The 26,235-nt window shown below is 40.2% G+C and overlaps 2 protein-coding genes and 3 non-coding genes across 6 annotated transcripts in view; 3 read left to right on the top strand and 2 right to left on the bottom strand.

The window, feature by feature from the left end:
* Nucleotides 1–26,235, top strand: part of LOC146521660 (uncharacterized) — a 188,497-nt gene that overhangs the window by 19,389 nt on the left and 142,873 nt on the right. The gene's annotated exons all lie outside the window — the stretch shown is intronic.
* Nucleotides 1–26,235, bottom strand: part of m1ap (meiosis 1 associated protein) — a 76,829-nt gene that overhangs the window by 32,251 nt on the left and 18,343 nt on the right. The gene's annotated exons all lie outside the window — the stretch shown is intronic.
* Nucleotides 9,092–9,163, top strand: trnaa-ugc (transfer RNA alanine (anticodon UGC)). The gene has a single exon. It is a non-coding gene; the product is annotated as a tRNA-Ala (tRNA).
* trnaa-ugc (transfer RNA alanine (anticodon UGC)) lies at nucleotides 9,960–10,031 on the bottom strand. The gene has a single exon. It is a non-coding gene; the product is annotated as a tRNA-Ala (tRNA).
* trnaa-ugc (transfer RNA alanine (anticodon UGC)) lies at nucleotides 12,660–12,731 on the top strand. The gene has a single exon. It is a non-coding gene; the product is annotated as a tRNA-Ala (tRNA).

Here is a 26,235-nt window from a genome sequence, read left to right as displayed (position 1 = left end):
GGTGTGAACCGCCTGACCTTGCCGATGTCTGTGTGTAGTGAAATGAAAAATACGGATTCTGATTTTCAGACAATAAAAAAAAAGGTTTCTCTCTCCTTCTGTCCTCTGTACGCATTTTAAGACACAATTATCTAAGCATGTGCTTTCTCTCTTGGTGAAAGCTTTGCGATGGCTACAGTGTGTGTGTCTCTCAGGAGGTCTGGGTGGGGTTTCCTTTGGAGGACCTCTGTGCACATTTAGCCACAATGCACTAAACTGAACTAGCTGACTATGATGGAAAATGAACTGAATGGGAGAGACGGGGAGAAACTGAAGAAAAAAAGTTTGTGAGGGAGAAAAGACCCTCGGGTTGAAATAGTAGCTGAGAAGGAAACGGTTTGGTGGAAAGTTGGTTTCACACAGAGCCAACTACACAAAAGTGTAGAAATGGTGTTTATTAACAAGTCAGAGTTGAGCTGGAGTGAGCTGTATGAGGTTCAAGAAATGACCCGATCAGAAATACCTTCACTGTTCAGTTTCCTTGTTGAGGTGCTTTGGTGGAAAAAATTAATTTATACCAGACTCTCACATTTGACTCTGCAGTGCAGCATTAAATAGAACTGAGTGGCGTGGTTTGTATGCCTCAAGTGGAGTTGTATCTGTAATTGATCAACGTGTCTTTTAGACCCCATTCCTACAAAACTGCTCAAAGAAGTCCTGCCATTAATTAATGCTTCAATCTTAAATATGATCAACCTATCTCTAATAATCGGCTATGTACCACAGGCCTTCAAGCTGGCTGTAGTTAAATCTTTACTCAAAAAGCATCTCTAGACCAGGCAGTCTTAGCTAATTATAGGCCAATCTCCAACCTTCCTTTCATATCAAACATCCTTGAACAGATCATCTGCAGAGGAATGGCTTATTTGAAGAGTTTCAGTCAGGTTTCAGAGTTCATCACAGCACAGAAACAGCTTTAGTGAAGGTTACAAATGATCTTCTTATGGCCTCTGACAGTGGACTCATCTCTGTGCTTGTCCTTCTTGACCTCAGTGCAGCATTCGATACTGTTGACCATAATATTCTATTAGAGCGATTAGAACATGCTGTAGGTATTACAGGTACTGCACTGCAGTGGTTTGTATCATATCTATCTAATAGACTCCAATTTGTGCATGTAAATGGAGAGTCCTCTTCACACACTGAGGTTAATTATGGAGTTCCACAGGGTTCAGTGCTAGGACCAATTCTGTTCACATTATACATGCTTCCCTTGGGCAGTATCATCACAAGACAGCATACATTTTCACTGCTATGCAGATGACACCCAGCTCTATCTGTCCATGAAGCCAGGTAACACACACCAATTAGTTAAACTGCAGGAATGTCTTAAAGACATAAAGACCTGGATGGCCGCTAACTTTCTGCTTCTTAATTCAGACACAACTGAGGTTATTGTACTCGGCCCTGAAAATCTTAGAAATATGGTATCTAACCAGATTCTTACTCTGGATGCAAGGGCGTAGATTTGGCATGGATGGAAGGGACATGTCCCCACCAATATCCAGCGATTATTGAATTGTCCCCACCAATAATTTGATCTCTTCGAGTAAAGAAAAACAAAACCGATAGAAATATAAAAAAGCGATCTGTCAACGTCTCATTCACCCAGCGGTGCAGAAAGAGTTAAATTACGTTCTCTACCGGAGTCCTATATCATGTGACAAATATGGCCAATGTGATTGGCTGTGCCTTTCAGGGAGCTCTGTTTAGTTTTAGCAGCGGCAAGCCTGCGCTGCGAGGACCTGCAAGGAAGAGGAGGATGACAGTAAAAAGAACTTGGATATAAGAAAGTATTTTTCAAAGAAACCTGTAAGTCACTTAAAGTCAAGTTCACTCATAAAATCTGTCCATCATAATAACGTTACAGGCTATGCAAGGCAATACATGCCCCTCTTATTACTCTTTCTGGGTTGCAAAATAAACTTTTAAAAAATTTTCAGGCGAGCATGTAGCTGTGCAAACTTCAAATATCTGAACCTGGGAGAACACCCGGCACATCGTTTTAGGCTTTGGCCCACATCAGTCTAAAATTGTATGTAACCATGAATAACGTGTTACAATGTCCACCAGTAGAGACTGGACAGTATAGATGTAACAAATATGTTGCAGTTTATCTCAGTTAACGAAAGGAGCAGGCATGTGTTTGGCTCCTTCACATAGTGGACATTGAGTTGTTGTGTGGGACACCAGTAGTCCATGTCTGTTGCTGTAACAGTAGTTCATGTTTAGAGTAAAACATCCCAGCTCACTGACTTGATCGGGGCAATAGTGCCTAAACTGTTGCATTATTTTGCTAAGAGATCTGTTACTTTGTGGTAATCTTAGATGAGTAGTTTTATGGACAAAACCCACCAGGTCATTCAGTGTTCCCTTAGTGCTAATGTATAAGAGATGTTGGTGTACTATAACTGAAGTAATGTTGTTAAGTCCTTAAAGTCATATTATTTTATTGTCATGACTGTATTTTAAGCTATTTTTATTTTTGTATGGAATATGGTTGAAGTAAACTAAAGTATAAAATACTTAGTCAGTCATTTGTTTAATAGTAACTTAACATTATATAATTCACATATAAAACTATGAATTGTAATTTTAAATGGTTTAAAAGCATGTAGAATAGCATATGTAGGCAAGTATATTTCTCCTTTTTTTTAAATCAAGAAGCAAAGATGATAAGGAAAAAAAAGAAACAGGGCAGGGTTCGGTGGTTGAATCATCCGTCCCCACCAATGCCAAAACCAAATCTACGCCCTTGTCTGGATGGCATTACTTTGGCCTCCAGTAACAGTGTGAGGATCCTTGGAGTCATTTTTGACCAGGATATGTCCTTCAATGCACATATTAAACTTTTTAATGAGTCAAAAATACACAACAGTGGCAGTACAGATGTGAAGTTTTACTACTGTTTACATTCAGTTCCGCCATCTTGGATTGTTTTATATTGGTCTGCTCTTTATAAGTGGGCTATACATTTCTCATTGGGAACTTCCAGTTGGAAATTTCCAACTTTCGACCTCTTGAATAAGTACAATTACAGTACAACCCAGTAATGGTGTCGCAGCCTACAACTTTTGAGAAATAGAAATATGAATATTACTTTTAAACACTAAAAGAAAGACTGTATGTTTTCCTTCATTAGGATACGGATTTGTGCCAGCCAGTGTATGGGACTGTAGCCTAAGGTTTCATTAACATTGAACTCCTAACTTTGCTGTCTCTGCAGAGAACATCTGAAGCTTTCTGAATGACGTTTAGATCCCTAGTCAACTTCCTAACCACCTTTATACATAATGACAAAATGATAACAGTGCCCTAGCGTCTGTCAGTGACAGAATACCAAATTACGTTTTCATTAAAAATAATAATTCTGGCTACCTGCCCAACTAGAACTCCTTCATGTGACCTAACCTATAGCATCAGGATGAAGGGACAACATTCTTCACAACTCCAAATGACCAGAGTTAACATAGCCTCATCTCCAAGCATCATTTCTGGCAAAACATCTCCAAGCATCGATTTAGCTAAGGCATCGATAGAAAAGCTCACAGGTTTCTTTTATATTAGTATTAACTTCTTGTACAGAGGAAGCCAACTGAGGGGAGTAGTCGCCTCTGGGGATCGATGAAGTTTCTTATTATCATTGTAATGTAATACAAGAAATATGACTCATTGTGAGGCCTGAGGATGAAGTCTTGCCTTACTCTTTTTATAATTCTTGACTGTGGGCCAGTGGATTATAATCCTCCTCTCAAGGGACAAAAATTTTCACAGTTATTATTCTTGCGACTCAAAATGGATTTGTGGGATGTGTGCTGATCCAAGTGCAACTGTGTGGGGTGTGGAAATGGCTTAAGTGTTCTGAAGGAGGCAAATAAGGAGAAGGAAAACACTTCTAAACAAAAAGAGCATTTCTTATCCGAGGTGGCAGCCACAACGATAACAAGACATACAGCACATACTCCAGGCACTGTAACAGTTAATGTGATTACACAATACAGAACACCCACCACAGTTCGTGAAACGAAGATATGGAACCCAAATTCTTCTAAACAGTTTCCTTGAGGAATGGAGCAGGCAGGTCAGATATTCAATAGGAAAGTATTCCTTAAGAATTATGTACCAGATTGTTTTGCTGGGGGTTTGTCATTTATCCAAGATAGAAAAATGTTTTCCTTATAGCATATGCAGGGATATCGTAAAGTCTATTAAAGATGCCATCAGTAATATTATCCCGACTCAGATGTCCCAACAGCAGAGATACAGTGTCCACTTTCAAGTATTCTTTCCATATCCTGCAAAATATCTATCCAATCGGATTAATTATTTTGGCATGACCAAACACAGTGTATGTAGGTTTCGATTGAAGTCTTACACTTCAGTACGAAAGTTGATGATTCATCTGGTGCCTTTTATTGTGAGAAATTGATCAATGGCCGTGAGTACCATTCACAGATAGTTAGAGAAAAGCTGTAAGCACAGCATTGTAAGATGTACCCATAGGCTACGTTCACACTGCAGGCGAAAGCGCATCAAATCCGATTTTTTTGACCCTATGCGACCCATATCTGATCATGGTATGACAGTGTGAACGGCACAAATCTGATATTTTCAAATCCGATCTGGGTCACTTTCGTATGTTGTACTGAATCCGATACATATCCGATGTTTCAGAAAGCGACTGCTGTGTGAACGGTCAAGTCGCATTAAATCCGTCTTTTACGTCACTGACACAAGACAGACGCCAATTATCAGTGCCGGAGAAGCGCCCAATAAGAACGAATGATTCCTGGCTATCCGGTGATCCTGCTGGGAAGACAACGTTGGAGAAACGTTAACATTTTATTTGTACTGCATAATCTGCAGATTCTGACAGAAATCTGCAACTATCCTTTGAAGCACCGCTCCTCTTAAACAGCAATAAGGATCATTATTAGGTTATCTACATTATTATGTAAATAACAAAATAACTTAAAGCAAAAATTGGGAAACGTGAAGTCTGAAGTCTTTATATTAAGGGCCATCAGTCAAACAATATTGTTTGCTCTGGGTCTAAACAGAGCGTGTTGTGTGTGACATCTTCTTTTGCGCATGCGGGCCGCTTTGAGCGTTCACACTAGAGCGCGTTTGCTGTTGCATTTTATTTGTAGTGTGAACGAGCAGACAAAAAAATCGGATTTAATCAAAAAATCGGAATTGAGCATTAAGACCTGCAGTGTGAACGTAGCCTTAGATGTACCCTTAGGCCCCCTCCTCGATTCAGAGATGGTCTTTCCCCTTGACTCAAGATAAGATAAGATATACCTTTATTAGTTCCACGAGTGGGACCGCTCAAACCAGCATTCCTTCCTTGTCCAGGATGTGTACATCCTCATCATTGAAAGAGTGTCCACTGGCTTGTATGTGTAAATAGAAGACGAAGTCGTGGCCTGACGAGTTAGCTCGTCTGTGTTTTGCCATCCTCTTAGTGTAAAATGTATTCCCACGTATAAATCATGGGAATCCTCCTGGAACTTAACAGCATACACCATATTACTCTGTTTGTGCCGGGGCTGGACTAGTTTTTGGTGCAGCGTATTTTGGGATTTGAAAGCCGCAGAGACACATTCAACATATCAGATTGATTCAACACATTGTAAAAATGTGATATGGCCTTTTTGGTTGGGACAAGGAGAAGCGAATTGCTCTGCTACTGCTAACGTGCCAATAGAGTTAAAAGCATTTTTTTTAGTAATGAAGTCCCTAACATTAAGGTATCTGAAGTTTTTCTATTTTTTGAACATTACTACTGTAAAATTGCTGTAGATAGTTTGTTTTAGGCTTGCCACTTCTTTTGTCCCCCACTTGTTTATTTTCTTCAGTTTTTTTAAGGACACACCATGTTGAGATATGTGACTTTCAGCTAATAACTCTTTGGGAATTACCTCGTTGGCGCAAAAAATATTCTTTTATTGCTGTCAAACTGTGTTTTCTTTAGTATTTTTCATAGATGCAACTAACAAAATGGGAAAAAATGATATGCTTTTGCAACCGACTACTAGTAACAAAGTGCCTAAAGATAAAATTTAAAATTGGTTCTTTGCTAAGTTGTCTGTTTTATGTAGATCCCTGGAGTTAGGTCTCTTTTTTATGTTTCAATGATTTATAGCTCAGTGTTAAGTGGCTTAGAAATTTAAAAAAACATTCCTCTGAAAATGGTCAAGTACAAGGACATTATATAATTGTAATCTGATGCAGAATGTATAGACTGTGGACAGGATTCCTTGACTGCATACATGCTGCCTGACTTCTCTTTTTGTAGCATTAATATGCTGATCATTTCATCCTGTCACACACAAAGTGCAGAATTCCCTTGCAGCTTATCTTCCACAGTTATAGACTGAAAGTAGCGTTTTACTGAAAGGAGTTTAGTTTTAATCTAAGCAGACCCACTTTTTGAAAAATCACAGATGGTTAAGGCAGAGAGGCACAATAAATCTAGGTTAATACATCGTAAATCTATGGTAATACAAGAGAGATAAAGTGAAAGAAGATAAAAAGAAAGAAGAAATGGAATACTTCACAGAAGTATCCCATTTCACAGAAAGCAAGAAGTATGAGGGAGGGGCAACAGTTAGAGACAAAACTTTCTCCTCCAAAAAAGAACAGGAAAGAGGAAAAGGGAGGTGGTAAGGAGGAGAAAGTAATTAGGTAGTTGGAGAAAGAAGAGAAGGCAAAAAGTCCTATCATCTTTCTGTTACGCTTTGACAGAGCAAGGCAGAAGGGTATGATTAAAAGAAAAGTGAAAATTAACACTGGGAAGGACCACACATGCTTGTAATATATATAAATATGTGCACACACACACAGACTGGAGAAAGGTTCAAAGAAAGACTCATGAGTCATTTAGACATATTTGCACATAGGACACACAAAAGTGTATGATGATTCATAAGCAAATCTAAAAATAAAAAAAGCAACAACACAACCTGCAAAAACTGAGACATATAAACAGAATTACAAACACAGTTCTGTGTTCCTTTAGGCCTAAAAACAAGAACTGTCATCTGTCCCCCATAAAAGCTTCTTATCACTTGTACAAACTGGACAGACAGCAAAAGAAAACAAAAATCTGGAGGGGAAAAGACTGAGCTGTAGCACTGTGGTTTGTGAACAGTGAGAAAGATATGAAAAGGACAGGGGAGTGAGAGATGGTAAGAAAAAGAGAGAGCGGATTAGGGGAGATATAATGGGCTATAATCCTTTTCTATTGAGAGATGGATCCCAGAATCGCTGACAGGGTGTCAGTTTGAAAGAGCTATTTGCCCAAGATATGAGACTGCTTTTAGACTGCTTCTACCTTCAGCTCTGAGGTCTTTGGAAAAAAATCCCAACAACCCCAAAACACAAAAGCACAAAGAGACCAATCTATTCAACTTAATGCTTTTTAAATGAATTGTTTTAATTTAGTAATAATTTTCATTACTATAATCGAACATATACATTAGTAATAGTCATATTAGTGTTTTTAAGAAGGAACTATAAGAAATTCAAACATTGAAACAAAGTCTAATTTATTTTGCTTATGATCAGTAAGCTGTCAACACTATAGATGTAAAATTACATGTATTTATGTGATGATTTGACAGGGTGAAGAAAATCCCCAGCCATGTAACAGGCTTTTTATCGCTACAACTCAAGACTCCCTGTACTAACAGGGAGATGGAAAAGTCTGGTGTGAAATGGTTTTCTTACATTTTAGAGAAAGGCAAAAAATATATATTTTTAATGTGCGTCAGTCAGAATGATTTTTCTTTTCTCTGATCCGTGACTGTCAAGACATGGGGGAGCAAAAATAAAAATGAAATATTCTGATTGCCTTGGGTTAGAAAAAAGGTTAGGGTTAAGGTTATCACCTAACATAACAATACCAGGGCTAATGATAAAAAAATATTAGTGACCATTTTCTTAATGAGTTTCTGCTCCTCAGTGGTGAGTTGGTAATGGTCGTACTAATAGTCTCTTTGAGAATGACATGAAAATGATTTATTGAGAAGAATGTGTCTCTTGCATCACTGCACAGTAAACAGTCATGAAAACGATGTGTTTGTTCCAGAAGACTGCTTCTACAAAGGTTTGTCAAAGACTGGGTCCTTCTCAGGAGCTCAGTTAATTCCAGGGTGGTACTATGGTAGGATGCCACTAGTCCAGCTGTAAAATTTCCTTGTTATGAATATTCCATAGTCGGTTAATGGTATTTTAACAAAGTGCCACAAGATGGTAGGCCACCTGAGGTGCATAGTGCGCATAGGTCGCCAACTTTCTGCAGAGTCAATTACTACAGATGTCCAAATTTCACATGGTCTTCAGATTAGCTCAAGAACAGTGCATAGAGAGCTTCATGGAATGTGTTTCCATGGCCAAGCAACTGCATCCAAGCCTTACATCACCACGTTCATTGCAAAGTGTTTGATCCAGTGATAAAAGCTACTGGACTCTAGAGCAGTGGAGATGTGTTCTTTGAAGTGATGAATCACGCTTCTTCATCTGGCAATCGGATAGACGATTCTGGGTTTGGCGGTTGCTTTTGTGGGATTATGGTTTTGGGTTGCTTGTTAGGAGCTGGACTCAGCCCCTTTGTTCCAGTGAAAAGAACTCTTAATGTTTAAGCATACTAAGATGTTTTGGACAATTTCATGCTCCCAGATTAGTGGGAACAGTTTGGGGATGGCTCGTTCCTATTCCAACTCAACTGCACACCAAATGCATAAAGGAAGGCCCATAAAGACATGGATGAACGAATCTGGTGTGGAAAAACTCGACTGGTCTGCACCAAGTCCTTACCTCAACACCTTTTGGATGAATTCGAGCAGAGACTTTGAGCCAGGACTTCTGGAAGAACAGTCAAAAATACAAAATAAGTATCACCTGTTCATCTTCAGCTACTGGACTTCCAGACTAGTCATTTGTAGTCCAAAGAATAAAAGACAGTTTAACCTCTTGCATGACCATCTCACAAGCAAGCAAAGGCTAAACAGCGGGATAATATTATGGGATCAGGTACCTGCTACAAGGGGATGTAGCTCAGTGGTAGAGCGCATGCTTTGCATGTATGAGGTCCTGGGTTCAATCCCCAGCATCTCCAATTGTTTAATGCTGTAAGTAGCTGTTGTTAAAAGGTACTTAGGTAGTGACTGCCTTAACATTTGGGTCTCACAAATTATTGTAATTTATTAGACCTCAGCCTCAGGTCATACTATAAGAGAATCGACGATTCATGTTGTATTACTTTAACCCCGGTGAATATGAAAATTATATATATTTTGACAGTCTAAGGCTACGTCCACACGTACACGGGTATTTTTGAAAACGTAGATTTTCCGTTTTCGTTTTAAAAAAAGAATCCCGTCCACACGTAAAGGCAGAAATGAAGGAAAACGCTGCTAGGAACATGCCAAAGCAGCAGGTGGCGCTATATTCCTAACCTGTAGAAATGTTGGCCAATCAGAAGTCTAGAAGCCTGGGTGGGAAAAAGTAAACAAAGCTGGGGCATAGAAGCAGAACCGAGTTGTATGTGTGGAGGGACAGTAACTGTGTGTGTATATGTAAGCATTTAAACACTGCAGAGTTTAAATGCTTACATAAAGCATTTAAACTCGGTGTTTCATTTCACCGAAACAATAACGTGGCGCACAGTGTGACGTCAAAAAATGCGCACACCTTTGACACTGCGTTTTCTCCGTTTTTCTCGTCCACACGTAAAAAACTGAGTTTTCAAAAATATCCACCCAGGCCAGAGTTTTTAAAAATCTCCGTTTTCAGTTACCGAAAACGCCGTTTACGTGTGGATGAAAGGTGCAAACGCATAGAAAAATCTGCGTTTTCAAAAATACCCGGGTACGTGTGGACGTAGCCTAAAGCTGATTTAAGGATTGAAAAGCTGGAGATGCTGGGGATTGAACCCAGGGCCTCATACATGCAAAGCATGCGCTCTACCACTGAGCTACATCCCCTTCGTCTTGCTTTTGTTATGGCAGCTTTTATGTCAAAGACATTTTGTCTTCTCACATCCTGAGTTTGATTTTTTTTTAAGTGAACCCCCACAAAAATAATAATAAAGTATCAATTTTGAATCTTATTGTCACCACTGTTATATTTAGGGATAGAATTTAGCGATTTCGATCAATATCACTCATTGATTCGATTCCTTATCGATTGTCATTGGGTTCTCATTGGCTCCGTTGTGAGTCACCACCTTTGCTAAGCAGCAATAAATAAATTACAAATAATAAATTATTATTTCCTCGCTTAGTTGTGATCAGTCTTCACTCAAAAGTTATTATTACATATATTACACATATTACACATTACTTCAAAGTAATGTAGTATGTTTCTTAATTACTCCCGGGAAAAAGTAATTTGTTATACTACTCGATGTATTACTTTCATGTTACTCTTTAAAATAGCTGAAACACAGTCTCATTATCACCATTTAACAATATAAACCTGAGGCTACAAGCCCATACACCAACACAAATCCCTAATGAGGACACAAATCTAAGATCTTTCTCCTAGAAGAATACAAAGCTGACCGCACAAAGCAAAGATAAAAAAAAAAAACAAGCACAAAAACGTGATCGCCACAGTGATTCTGCTTTTTAAACGTGAACAGGTAGGGAGGCTGCAGACTTACTGCTCATCTGCTTGTTACCTGTTGAAGGTCCGGGTCTGGCTGCTGGGGTCGGCTTTTACTCTGGGTTCTTGGCTAGCTTAGCATTAGCACGCTGTCCTGGCAGATGCTTGCAAAGAACCAAAGTTGTGTTAGCAGCATCCAGTTTGTTTCTATGCTGGATGCAGTTTGAGGTGCTAGTGTTTGCTAACAGTCTGAATGGCCCAGGGAAAGAAGCTGTTAGTGAGTCTGGAGGTGTGGGACCTGACTGACCCGAGGGCAGTGGGTGAAAGAGGTGGTGGGTGGGGTGCAAGGGGTCACCTGTTTTTGCCCCTCGTGTGTGTTTTTTCTGAGACAGGAGGATCTGGCAATGACCTTCAGGTGTGGCAGAGGGCAGCCAATGATTTTTTTGGGTGGTGTTAATTACCCTCTGCACAGCCTTCCTGTTCTCAGTTGTGGCCCCTGCAAATCAAACAACCAGGAAGTAGGAGAGCACGCTCTCCACTGAGGAGCAGCGTCTGGTCCAAGTTGGTCAGGACACGCAGGAAGTGCAGCTGCTGCTGGGCAGTCTTTACCAGGGTGATGTTTTTTTATATATATATGTATATATTTCTCTGTAATACTTGATATACATAAAATAATGCATTTCTGTTTTTTTTTCATTAAAAAATGAAAATAACAAAAACAACAAAAAACATTAACAGTATAATAAAAACTAATAAGTAAATGGTTAAAATTCTGAAGCATCTGAACAGTTAAAATCAGGAATAAAGGTTGTAAAAACTCATAAAATAATGTTAATTTATACAATTTTGACATTTTTTCCCTCACTGACACCACAACTATATATTTTAAAGGGATAGGGTTATGTGCTCCTTGCTGAACCTGGGTGCAGGCCTGGGAGCCTGTGTGAGAAAATAGGTTTTCCTCTAAGCTACAGCAGAGAAGCAATAAAGAGGCTTATTGATGTGAGACTAATGTATGGAGGGATGGAGGATAGATCAATGATGGGATAATACACAACCTCCACAATCCATAACAAACACACTGTGGATGGTATTTTAGTTGAATAAAGGCTGTCACTTGAAAGCTGGATTTTGGGACTAAATGTGGGTGAAATGGTTGTTTTGTCACTTCGAGAAGCATTTGAAAATTCTATATTTGAATAAGATAAATACCCTGACAAAGCCCAGAAGTGATGTGCAAAAGACTAGAACTGTTTGAATGAGTATTTTGTCAAAATATGATGATAAGGAAACGCATTTTGTCAGCCATTTGAAAGGGATTTTCAGAGAAGCTCAAGAAGCCTGCGTCATATGGATTTTCCTAAGACTGAACTCTATTATCAGGCAAATTGTAAATGAGAAAAGATGTTAAAATCTGACACACGCACCAGCACAGTTTGGCATGCCGATTTAAATGACTAGTGTAAAAGCAACACAAAAGTTGTGCTCAGTCACATAAACAAAACAGCTACACAATATTTGTGTGAATGCATTACCTTTATATAGAGCATTTATCAGCCACAGTTCTTAGCTGAGAAATAAATGTGGAGGTTAAAACTTCAAAAAGTTCAAAAAACAGGCTATAAAAATAAAATACTGCTTTTATGGTTAAAACACAGCTATTCCCTGCTATGTGCAAATTTACTATGACTGTGGCATCGAATAAAAAGTGTAGAGTGGAGGTGAAGGAGGAGTGCTTGTGTCAGTGTTTATCTAGTATCTTTCAAAACAATTTTCAGCTCCACACTTCACCTTCTTCGCTGAAAGCACAGTGCCTCTCAGTGCTGCCAACTTGGTGGTAACTAGCGTGGTGAACGCAGACAAGTGTGCCTGAAAAGATTTAGGCCAGTTACTGCACAAGTGAGTATCGTGGCCACTGGAAAATAGCTTGTCAAACGCTTTTGCAACGTTTCTGTAAGCTAAAAAGTGAAGCTCAGGACAAAGAGACATTGAGTCTATGTGGAGTTGGGGATGTAGCTCAGTGGTAGAGCGCATCCTTTGCCTGTATGAGGTCCTGGGTTCGGTCCCCAGCATCTCCAACCTCATCGCTTTTTAATGTGAACAGAAGAGCTTGGCAGCAGCTTAATGCAGGTAGACATGCTCAAGAAAACCTGCTGAAGCTCAAACTGAGTATCAGAATGGGAAAGTCGATTTTGAATATGGTATGGTTGTTGGTGCCAGAGGGGCTCATCTGAGTATTTTAAGAAACTGCTGCTCGATCCACCATTTCACAAAACTCAGTCTGAAACTGCTTTCTACAGTGAATTCACTGTACTCAAACGGCCTCCATAGTCAGCAGATCTCAATCCAATTGAGAAAATCTGGGATGTGGTGGAGCGAGAGATTTGTATCATGATTGCAGCTGCCAAATCTGCAGCAACTGTGTGATGCTATCGTGTCAATATGAGCCAAAATCTTTCAGGCATATTTCCAGCACCTTGTTGAATCTGTGAAGAATTAAAACAAAGAAAAGATGAACAACCTGGCACTGGTAAGTTATGAAGTGGCTGGTAAGTGTATGCTGCCCTCATCACTTTCCAGATAGTTCGCTAATATACAACAGAGGCATTAACAGTGACCCAACCAGTCTCTGCTGTTGAACATGCTGCAATGGCATTTTAAGGTCTAAAAATGAGCACTGCATTGTAATTCAGATGTTTTTAGCGATAGCTGAATGGCTCTGCCCTGCAAAGGAGCAAAATGTTGCTGTTTATTTTATTTTTACAACTTCTGAAACATGGTTAAATTTAGATATGATGTCACTCCCAGATGCAAACATCCAACTTTGGAGGAAAAAGGATCACAACATACGTGTTCTTGCATCAAACATCCTGCTGCGCTGATAGAGACACATCTGTCAAGCTCTAGGAAGAGCACACTCGTCGAGCATCTTTGATTTGCAATTAAAAAGGCGAGAAACTACTCATGGGATTAACAACTCAGTAAAATAAATATCACAAATTAGGGATGCACCGATACCGATACTGGTATCGGGTATCTGGGCCGATACTGTAAAATGTGTGTGTACTCATACTCGTAAAAGTTAACCGATACCATGAACCGATACTAACTTATTTCATTAATCAGAGGGTGGCTTGTCATTTTTGTTGTAGTTTTTTAGATTGGCCACTAGGGGGACATCCCGCGCTAAACAGGCACAGGGTTAGACGAGTGAGACTGGCAGCTCCAGATAAAAAAGAGAAACTGGAGGCTGCTGTAGCTAGGCTAAACAAAATGTCAGCAGTGTGGACCGGAACAGCCAACTTTAACTCAGGTTTTGGAAAAGCGATGGACTGATGATCCACGGGCAGATGAGGAGTTTGTTCGTCAATGCCAAATACTTTCGTTATTTTGTTTGTTTGTTTACAATATGGACACTCTGCAACAATTTAAAAGTTTATTTTATTCTCAAACCTAATTTGTATTTATTTTATTCCAAACAGAAGTGTTTATTTATTATTCTGAAAGCTCGAGACAGTGCCAATAGTTCAGTGATATTTTGTTAAATTACAATGTGGAGACTCTGCAATAATTTAACAGAAGTGCTTATTTTTCACTTGAATTTTTTTTGTGGTCATTTTTATTAAGATTTTATTTATTATCGGCAGGGAATATAATAAAACTTGTCTTCCAATTCATTGCATTTGTGTGTGTGTGTGTGTGTGTGTGTGTGGTAGAAGTATCGTTTTTTGTACTCTGTATCGGCAAATACTCAGATCCAAGTATCGGTATTGTATCGGTTTGAAAAAATTGGTATCGTTGCACCCCTATCACAAATGATAATGTCACTAACTTATCAACTTATAAGGTTGGAAAAAGAGACATATATATTAGAGTTGGATGTCTCGAGACCGGTCTTTTACACGGTCTTGGTCTTGCCTTGGTCTCGCTGTTTCGGTCTTGCTGTCTCAGATCGACATAGTGGTCGGGAGATTTGGAGTCAACAGTATCCTGACACACAACGTAACGTTCGATAATGTGTCATGCGCAAAAGCATCAGCTCTAAGAGCCGTGCTTACAGAGTGCTTTGTAGTGAATCAGAAGAGTCGACTCCCATTGAGCGAGAGCCGGCTCCTCACTTAATTTCCTTTCGCTGCTCAGCTCTCACACAGTGGCTCAGCTATGCTCCAATCCCTCTATATTGTGGCCAATCACATGCGAGGATATAGGGCAGGGGTAGGCAACCTGCGGCTCCAGAGCCGCATGCGGCTCTTTAGTCCTTTTAGTGCGGCTCCGCGTGGTTTGGGAAAATAATTTTTTTTTAAGTAATTAGCTGAAGTGTATTTTATTTATGTTAGCTCTTTTTTTAACTTGTAGTTCTAAATTGGAAGATTATTGTGAAATATAAAAATAAAATTATATTCTATTATTTTTTTAATCGTTCAAAATAAGCGTCACACTTGCGGAAGCCGATATACCCGCTGAAACGCCGTGCCTTTACCTTCGGATCCACATTATGTCAGCAGCTGTTCTCCACCGTGAACTATGTTAAAAACAAACACCGCTCACGCCTCACAGATGACAGCTTACAGTCCTGCGTGAAGATGAAAGTGACTTCGTACGTCCGCCTCCCCTGCAGCGGCGCTGCAGACCACGCCCCGCCACACACATTAACCAGATAAAATACATATTTAGGCTGAATTTTGCAAACATCTATTTTTCATTTTTTAGCAGCATAGTGCATTTTTTTCCAATTATTTTTTTAAAAAGTCAGGTCAACGCTCCAAAAGCCCAAAGGCGATATAAAGGTGGCGGCTCACAACAGTTTTTGTTTGCTACATGGATCATTTTAGTTCAGCTGGGTGTCTTTCCTTTTGTTATATTTCTTTAAGAGTTCAAAATGTGTTAATAACATTAATAAAATGTAATTTTCTCTGTAGCACTTCATGGATTCAAGCAACACGCCTTAGTTGTTTACACAAAGCATAAAGGTAAAAACAAACAAACAATGTATACAGTGTTATCTTCATTTTAGATGTCAAAAAGTATTTGCGGCTCCCAGTGTTTTCTTTTGCATGGAAATCGCGTCTAAATGGCTCTTTGGGTGTTAAAGGTTGCAGACCCCTGATATAGGGTAATATCATTATGTGAAAAGCAGAGAGGGTGAGCGACGCGACAGTCAAGTGGAGCGTCCGTCTGTCCTCTCAGTAAGTGAGTGAGACAGTAGACAGCGGTGAGGAGGGCTGTGCGAGTGCATCGCAAAAACACATAAATATACCTGACACCTGTAAACGAAGCAGCATCTGGCTGCAGTTTAAAGACTTTTTTGTCTCGGTCTCGATTTTGTCTTGGTCTTGACTCGGTCTGTCTTGGTCTTTTCTGGGTCTCGATACCCTCAGGTCTTGGTATTGTCTCGGTCTTGGTTTTAACTACAAATCTAATATATACAGTGGGGCAAAAAAGTATTTAGTCAGCCACCGATTGTGCAAGTTCCCCCACTTAAAATGATGACAGAGGTCAGTAATTTGCACCAGAGGTACACTTCAACTGTGAGAGACAGAATGTGAAAAAAAAATCCATGAATTCACATGGTAGGATTTGTAAAGAATTTATTCGTAAATCAGGGTGGAAAATAAGTATTTGGTCTATAACAAAAATACAACTCAATACTTTGTAACATAACGTTTGTTGGCAATAACAGAGGTCAAACGTTTACTATAGGTCTTTACCAGGGGTGGGTTTTTATAATCGATTTATCGATTAAAATCGATTCTGGCTTGGATTACGTAAAATCGATTCATTAAAATCCTGAATCGATTTTTTAATACAAATTTATTTTGCCCGAAATGCCAGAATCTCTGGTGAAATCTCACAAAATTTCAACAACCACCAAACAGCTAAAACAGTAAATGAGAGCAGGAACATGGATTCTGCACAAAGACTTAAACACACAGTGCAGCCCGCGGATCAGAATCAGTTAGATGTCGGATTTCTCACAGTCGGGGCTGAAAGCCGACAGCTGCTGATTCTGATCTGTCGGCGGGTCTGCGCTTTGTGTTCACGCCCTTTATGCGCTGATTGTAAAGCTGTTAGTTTGATGTCTCTCCAAACAATATTGACCGAACCAGCAGCAAAAGAAGATCCAAACTACGCTTCACATTACCACCGTCATGTATTCACTCTTACTTTTACTGTTTTGCTTCTACCATGAGGCACAGCTCTCTCTCTCTCTCTCTCTCTCTCTGTACTGTTTTCTGCATTATTCGCTTGCTTGTTACGCACAAGTCTACCTTTGTTTACAGCACTATCGGCCGACTTTTTTTTTCTTTCCGTTTTATATACTTCCGAAAAGAAAACCTAATTTCTGCCGTTCAATGCTGAACAAATTTAAACTTTTTAAAATTATGTGTCTCTAATAAAACCGCTGTAACTTCAGAGGTAATGTTCATATGTTGATTAATGGTTTTCTTTCGTTTTTGATGTACTGCAGAATATTTTTATAAAATCCCAGGCCAGGAAAAATCACCTTCATGTGTTTCTGTGTTTTATCTTCAGCTACTTTGACACAAATGCATCTGCTGTGATGCTCACACCTTTGATAAAGTCTTGCGTGTGTCAGCTTCCTTTTTATAGATACAAAAATATGTAAATGTACTGATCTGAATTATAATATTTCTGACTGTCAAAATTTCCCATATTCAAATCGAAGTGAATCGAATCGAATCGAATTAAATCGAATCGTGGATCGAATCGATTCTGGACCTTGTGAATCGGAATTGAATCGATTCTAGAAATCAGTGACGATACCCAGCCCTAGTCTTTACCAGGTTTGCACACACAGTAGCTGGTATTTTGGCCCATTCCTCCATGCAGATCTTCTCAAGAGCAGTGATGTTTTGGGGCTGTCGCCGAGCAACACGGACTTTCAACTCCCGCCACAGATTTTCTATGGGGTTGAGGTCTGGAGACTGGCTAGGCCACTCCAGGACTTTCAAATGCTTCTTACGGAGCCACTCCTTTGTTGCCCGGGCGGTGTGTTTTGGATCATTGTCATGTTGGAAGACCCAGCCTCGTTTCATCTTCAAAGTTCTCACTGATGGAAGGAGGTTTTGGCTCAAAATCTCACGATACTTGGCCCCATTCATTCTGTCCTTAACACGGATCAGTCGTCCTGTCCCCTTGGCAGAAAAACAGCCCCATAGCATGATGTTTCCACCCCCATGCTTCACAGTAGGTATGGTGTTCTTGGGATGCAACTCAGTATTCTTCTTCCTCCAAACACGACGAGTTGAGTTTATACCAAAAAGTTCTACTTTGGTTTCATCTGACCACATGACATTCTCCCAATCCTCTGCTGTATCATCCATGTGCTCTCTGGCAAACTTCAGACGGGCCTGGACATGCACTGGCTTCAGCAGCGGAACACGTCTGGCACTGCGGGATTTGATTCCCTGCCGTTGTAGTGTGTTACTGATGGTGACCTTTGTTACTTTGGTCCCAGCTCTCTGCAGGTCATTCACCAGGTCCCCCCGTGTGGTTCTGGGATCTTTGCTCACCGTTCTCATGATCATTTTGACCCCACGGGATGAGATCTTGCGTGGAGCCCCAGATCGAGGGAGATTATCAGTGGTCTTGTATGTCTTCCATTTTCTGATGATTGCTCCCACAGTTGATTTTTTCACACCAAGCTGCTTGCCTATTGTAGATTCACTCTTCCCAGTCTGGTGCAGGTCTACAATTCTTTTCCTGGTGTCCTTCGAAAGCTCTTTGGTCTTGGCCATGGCGGAGTTTGGAGTCTGACTGGTTGAGGCTGTGGACAGGTGTCTTTTATACAGATGATGAGGTCAAACAGGTGCCATTCATACAGGTAACGAGTGGGGGACAGAAAAGCTTCTTACAGAAGACGTTACAGGTCTGTGAGAGCCAGGGATTTTCCTTGTTTGAGGTGACCAAATACTTATTTTCCACCCTGATTTACGAATAAATTCTTTACAAATCCTACCATGTGAATTCATGGATTTTTTTTTCACATTCTGTCTCTCACAGTTGAAGTGTACCTCTGGTGCAAATTACTGACCTCTGTCATCATTTTAAGTGGGGGAACTTGCACAATCGGTGGCTGACTAAATACTTTTTTGCCCCACTGTATATATATATAAAATCAGCAAGGAAAATAGTGAAATTCACCCTGCTGTCCACTAATATTTAAAGCTTTCAGCATCTCTGAAGTTAAATTAATTACACAATTAGTTGAATCAGTCTCCAGCTTGAATGTATTGTCTTGTTTTTGGTCTGTTTTGCAGACGAGGGAAGGAAACACTACCCAGCAAAGACATGTGGCACAAGGGGGCAGCAGTGACAGAGTGTGCTTGTTGTATGAAGCATGGGGAACGATCTCCATCATCTCCATTTCCTTTAATCACATATTTAAAAACAGGCTTTAATCACCTCACCAACGCCGAACTAAAAACACTTAAAAAACAAAAGCATAATTAATCACTGTGCATGCATAATGGCAGCCCTTCATCAGGGTGCTGTCACACAATCAGAGGATGACAGAAGCTTATGTATGTGGCTATAATTGCAATATTAAGAAATGCATGTCTATGTAATAATAAGTCCGCATTCACTCTCTGAATGTAGTGTCTTGCTGAGCACAGTTAGCAAAACGCTCTCTCCGGTGAGAATCTTAAAAAGTAAAAAGGCTCTGCTGGGATTCCCTGAGGAACAGCAGACTAACGACAGCAGGAGATGAGCTGTTCAGAATCATTATGTGAGACTATAAAATACCAAATGATGACATTTTCAGTGGGGAAAAGGTGTCACATTACATTACGGGAGTTTTAAAGTGTATTTAGTTTAACAAGCCAATAGTTGCAAGCTATTGCATAGAGATACTTCAGATAGGAGAAGAAACTCAGTAGAAGTACAAACTGTTTGTCAGGTGCGTATTTCTTTTTCCAAAGAAAACTATACAATTGGAAATGTCTATTTTTGAGTCAAGCCATTCATGTGCCAGCTAACTCCGTGATTCACCGAGAGGAGCAATTTATTTATTTATTTATTTTTATCTGGGCTACATTCTTTTACTCAGTGTCTTTATGCTTCAGAAGACAGACTCAGCACAGCTCTGAAATGCTGTAAAGAAGTCATACTGTGTCTCACAGCAAATCACCATTACATAACAGTCCCGTAACACTGTTACAGTTTCGTAAAGCCAGAAATCAGCAGAACAGCAGCAAACTCCTTTTCCTATAAAGCTAAGACTGCTCCAGTCAGTTGATTTGTGTTATTCAGCTTAGTTTTTAGTTTCAGATATACATATATTTTATGTAATGACGCATACAGACTTTAGTTTAGACATAACTAAAAGTGTACCAGAATCAAAGCTATGCTAAGTTATGTCAACAGCCGCTCCAATCAAGATTTTATGTACCCCGTAGAAAGTCACAGACTGAGATATTAGTAAGATACAGAGCAACACATTAAGTTTTGAAGCCTGTTATTTGTTCTAGTCCCACATTTGTATTTAGGTTATTTGCACAGGGCCACACAAAGCCGCACAAGAGAGACGGAGGGAACATTTGGCTAATATTATATTCAGGTTTGGTGTAAAGCTGACTGACAAAACAAATCAGATTTTTTTACTTTACTTTTTATTAATCTGCGTACAGAATCACCCTGATGTAGTTGCCAATGATTTTGCTGGATTAAGTTAGAGTCATTTATAAAGCTGTGCTTTGAAGACTTGGACTCCCTAGATCGCACAGGTGTAATAGGCTATTACCTTCACTACTGCTATGAAGTAAATATATTCTTTAAATCTGAAGCTGGAGGCTTATAGTGTCTCATTAAGTCTTTCAGGGACTAAGTTAAATCCAACAGAGTCTCGAGGTAGTTGAGAAATGGAAAATTGATTTACTTATAAAAAAAGAAAATTGAATCTTTCCAGTCTAGATCGACCGTTGGTGACCTGGCAGCCTATCCCAGATATTCTGTTATACACATACACAAACATATAGAAGAGGTAAGGTAGAGAAGTTGTACTGAAATTTTCTAGTCAAAAAACAACTATATTGTTAAGGACAGAGCAGGATCTCATACTGTTTGCAATTTAAAGTGTTTCATGACTACTAAAAAAGTTCAACAAAGACTGTTCTTTTTAAGGAAAATGAGATCTTTTAATGTCTCATCTGAGATGTTGTCTTTGTTTTATAGAAGTTTTATCGAATCTGTGATGTCTTTTTGTATCGCTGCCTGGTTTGGTAACCTGACGGTGAAGAATAAGAATCGGTTGGGACTTCTGGTTACAACTGCTAGCAAAATTTCAGGGCACTGGCAAGATGGACTTTTGGCCATTTACAATAGAAATGTGCTTAGAAAGGCTCATTCTATTATTAATTGTTTGAACCATCCACTTCACAGTGAGTTTGAGTTGTTGCCTTCCAGCCGCCGTTTTAGAGTACCTGTGAGGAAGACCAAAAGACTCCAGGTTTCTTTTATCCCCACTGCATCTTGTCTCCTCAATGGCAAATAACTGTCCTAGGACTTTCTATCACTATTATTGTCATTATTATTTTATAGTATTGTTCTGTTTATTTATATCCTGCTGCTAAACCAATTTCCCCTTGTGGGACAATAAAGAAATTGAAATTGAAATCATGATACTTCATTTTGGCACTCTCGATTGGTGTTCCTGTAATTTAACTCTTGCATTGCGCCTATGACACAGAAGCCACACAAACTTCCCTTCAATATCTTACAGTATTTATAGAAACAAGCCTGCAGCAAAGCAGTTATTTTGATCTAATATATATGTATTGACTTAATCTGAGTGGTCAAATAAAGAATGCATGTATATAATTACCACTGAAATCTGACAGCAATACTTACATTTTTCTCTTTATTCTCCAATAAATTTAAATGCAGGAATCTTAAAGTGCCATTTCTCTCTCTTATAATATGTCTGTTTATAGCTGGTGCTTTTATGCCTGTTGTCTAAGCACTGCATGATAACATGCACGCTATGCAAGCAGTAGCAGTCTGAACAGATGACAACACATAGGCACTTTACAACTAGTGCTAATAGTCTTTGGGTAACCAACTAAATGCGGGAGATTAAATCCTCTATGCAATCATACTGTTTGTGATTAAACAGGCCCAGAAACAGAAAGAGAGAGAGAGACAGAAAGATGGAGCTCAGATGACAAAGGTCCAGGTGTTCATAAGAGACAGATGGTAATAATCTGTCAGTCTAGCTGCTCCAGATGGTGTTTTTGAGTGACTATGGGTATCTTTCACAGAGGTGGCCTCCAGTGCCAACAGTGACTTTGCAAAAAAAAACTAAAGCATTTTACTTTTCTCATGAATCCCGATCACGATCAAGACTCGTGTATAGAAGTTGCACTGCGCTGAAAACAACACCTAATATTAAAGTGTGAATAGAAACTGTTGAATGGGCTGTATGTAACAGACTGAACATGCAACAGATGGACAAAGTCTGAGAGCTGCAGAAGAGTTCATATTTCTCCAGTCTGAAGGGAGGAAAGTGTTACCCTGTTAAAGCTGGCAGAAACATGATTTGGCATGCTGAATTCATCTTGGATCCAGTCCATCATATTATCTACTCCTAACTTTTAGCAAACACATCCCAATTGTCTTTGCTTTTGTCTTAAGATAATCAGTATTTTTAAACTACTGGGGACATTTGTATTTCATTATAAAACTATTAATTGCAGCTGTTTAGTAACGGATTACCCTGCTTTGCTCACCTACGACCAGCTTAATGGCAAAACAAAACAACAACAAAAAAAATCCCAGACTGGTGTGGAAAAGCAAACAGACTCAAAAATTAACTTCATTTCCTGAACACAGGGATTTTTTTTGATTTTTTTTAATCTCATACTCTCTTTTTTTGGTGACAATCTCTTTATATAATTGAGCCCCATATGGTGTGAACCAGTCACATATACGTCTACTATCTATCTATAGGAGTTTAAATAGGCGTGCTAACAATAGGAGTTTTGAGGTAAAGAAAGCTTTGCATATATGATGTATAGATGCATTTCCTTAGCATTTCCAGGCTATGGAAAATAACAGAGACAGAGAAACACAAACAATTTACTTTAATTACATGAAATAATTATTAGGTAAGCATAAGGTGAGGGTTCCACCTCGACCTTGGTCGGAGTTTCTTTTTTCCAGAGGAATCTTTGACTGGTCTCTCCTGCTTCTCACACAAAGGATGTAGTATAAACTGCAAAAGGCTATTTGGATTATAGTCAGTCAGCCTCCAGTGACCCCAATGTATTGACTTCAATCAGGTAAAAAGCAAGAGGCTATCTGCCTACCTACTGATACCATTATCAACACCTGTCAGTCAAAATGTGGTCTTTTTTTCCCTGTTTCCTTCTTCTTCTTTTTTCTGAAATCAGGCCTTTATCACCCTTTCTCTGTACTTCTATATATACCATCGCCTCCTCCCCTCTTATTGGTGGAACTATTGCAAAGCAAAAATCTAATTATGTGTTGCTGTATGGAAATGTGTTTATTATTTTTGGTGGGATTGCTGCAAAGAAAACATTCTCACTAATTGTTGTGTTCGGTAACAATCTGTAAGTTTTTCTCGCACCAAATCAGCATCCTTGGTATTAAGATGGACTGCCATTAGGGATGGGCGATATAGCCTCAAAATTCAATTTAATCAAAAGACTAATAACAGTGAAAACAACATTTCTAACAATACAGAAAACAGTTTTTTCAGTGCTTGCATTTATACGCATAAGTAAATGAAGGCTATTTTCCAACCTTCTTTACGAATTACTTGTCAGGAGCTGCACAGTACTGTCACATGCTTCGTGGCCTGGATGACTCAGCGATGTGTTTTTGCCTTAAGTGGTGCAAAGTTTGTTGTTATCAAAGTATTGTGCTTTTACAACGTTTTTAAGTAGCCTTCTTTTTAGGTACTAAACGTCATTGGAGACAAGCGCAGGCTCTTCTCGTTCCTGCACACATTAGGGAACATAGATGGTGTTGCTATAGCAATGGTATTACGATGTAACATTTATATAGTACGTAAAAAATTATTCTGGTATTATCGTGGAGGACTTGATGATGACACAGGATTACTTTTTACTAAACAAAAATGTGTTTTCTCTTAAACAACGTGTGGCGAGAATAAGGCACGGCGGGACCACGGAGTATCGTTCAGAGCCATTTTATTTAATATCTCACCACCACACAACACCAACCCCTGAGTCCCCGTGTTTTAACACGGCGGGCGTGATTGCGGATGCCGTGCAGGTGCGTCCGCACGGCACCGCAGACCACGCCCCACCACACACCCCCATCGCCCGATTGAGGCCGGGGAGTCATCCGGCCGAACCTACTCCCCCACCCCACCGGTTCCCAACAACAACAGAGCAGAGTCCGTTGCGGAGGCCGCCCACACCTCAAATGGTGGCGAGCCTTGTCCGGGGGTCGGCCACGCCTCCAGCAGCAGCGGCGAAACTGGTCCGGAGGCCGGCTACCTGGCAAGCCGGCACGACCCCGCCGGCCCCGGGAGGGGCTCACTACCGGGCGCATCTGACGCTCCGGGGCAGCTCGATCCTCGACCTCGGGCACAGGTCGAGCAGGCTCCCCTGGCACGGGGACCGCCATCTCCCCTCCCGGTTTCTCCACCTCTTCCTGCGGGAGCGGCTCGTCCGCCGCTGGCGGGAGCGGCTCCCCGCAGATCCCCGCGCGCCTCGTCTGCCACCTCCGCCTGCTGAGGTGCCTCACGCGGCTCCTCCACCGCTTCCTCAGGACACACCTGTGGGGGTGGCGCCCAGGCCCAGAGCAGCGCCGCCAGCTCCCCAATCCTTTCCAGGTGGCGCTCGGACTGGTCCTGCAGCTCTTCCTACTGGCGACGCACCTCCGCCGCCTGCTCCCGCTGGGCGGCAGCCATTTCGGCCACCCTCTGGGCCAGCTCCTCCATTTCCTGGCTCCGATACGGACCCGCCGTGCTGCCTCCTGGGTTTCGGCACCAATGTGGCGAGAATAAGGCACGGCGGGATCACGGAGTATCGTTCAGAGCCATTTTATTTAATATCTCACCACCACACAACACCAACCCCTGAGTCCCCGTGTTTTAACACGGCGGGCGTGATTGCGGATGCCGTGCAGGTGCGTCTGCACGGCACCGCAGACCACGCCCCACCACACAACGTTGTTCACAAAGCCAACATCCTGAGCCTTTTGCTTTGCAGGCACTTGAGTGAGAGGAGTGCCATCTAACAGCTTTATGTAGACCCATTATAATTTGATCAAGGCTTTTTAGCTTTTACCTTGCATCTGTGACATATTTTTAAAGCAAGGAACACAAACAGAAACACCCCACAGGTCTATAGAGCAACTCTTGCTGGTAGTGCTGGAGCAATTTACCAAGATTTTGCTGTCAGTTACACAGAATGCAATCAACATGGTAACTTTAGCTGCCAATTGATTTAATCTTTACATCTAATTGGTTGATTTGAATCTTCTCTCTTGTAATTGGTTGTTACTTGTTGTGTGTTCACATGAGCTTTGCTAAAAAGCAGTTTAGATAAAATAGTACGTTTTTTTTACTATTTTCATCTCACCGTATATTCACGCCTGGTAAGCGATTTGAGTTATGAGCTAAATGCAATGATCTGATTGGATTCGGATCTAAAAAATCATTCAAATCCGGCTTGGTTCGCAAAACTAAATGCTGCTAATTGGTGCAATAAAAATACACGGTCAGTTCGAACTACTACATTAAGAAAGGTGAGTGCGAAAAATCCTTTAAACACACAAAATATTCACAGGGATTTGTTGTGGTTGGTGTGTGAAGGCCTTACACTTGAAACTGAAATGGATTTACATACATTTTCTCCTCTGCAAAGCTATTCATACATCTGTCTGTTAGTGCCTCTAATAATTCATAATGTGAAAATGACAATTTCAGCTCAGCCAAACTGGAGGATATCTGCTCTGCTGCCAAAGACACATTTAGATCAACTGGCATATGGACACCCAACCAAAATACATGCTTGAGTCTTGGTAGAGGGAGTCCTGTACAATACTGTACTAGCAAACATGTTTTTTAAAACAATACTATATTATTTTGGCAGACTTCAGCCTCCTCCTCAGACGTTCCCTCTACTGAAACCTCTTTGAATGGTCAGTTGTAACCCATATTCTACAAGATACCACCATTCTGCTTCTCTCTCTGTGTAGTTGCAGTGGTGTATGATACTGCAAAAAATACAATTTGGTTATCACAGATACTCATACTTGTAAGTTATAAAAGCAGTGTATGCAGGGGACAGCAGTGGGCCATGATTTATGAAGTCTGCATCATCAATATACTTCATGTGGATATATTTTAATGACAACTAGATGTCTGAATTTTGTTTTCTACTGTGAGTGTGTTTTGCTGTATTAAAGTGTTTGCATGAAAAGCACTTTAGATCAACTTCTAATGTGCTACATAAATAAAAATAACTTGACAGTCACCATAAAAGTGTATTATATTCAGACATATTCATACTTCAAGTTTGAAGTATTTTTCTTTTTGATTCAATTTCATTAAAATCATTCATG

Source organism: Neolamprologus multifasciatus, chromosome 3 (assembly GCF_963576455.1).
Source record: "Neolamprologus multifasciatus chromosome 3, fNeoMul1.2, whole genome shotgun sequence".
Lineage (NCBI taxonomy): Eukaryota > Metazoa > Chordata > Actinopteri > Cichliformes > Cichlidae > Neolamprologus > Neolamprologus multifasciatus.
This window is presented reverse-complemented; position numbering and strand designations above follow the sequence as displayed.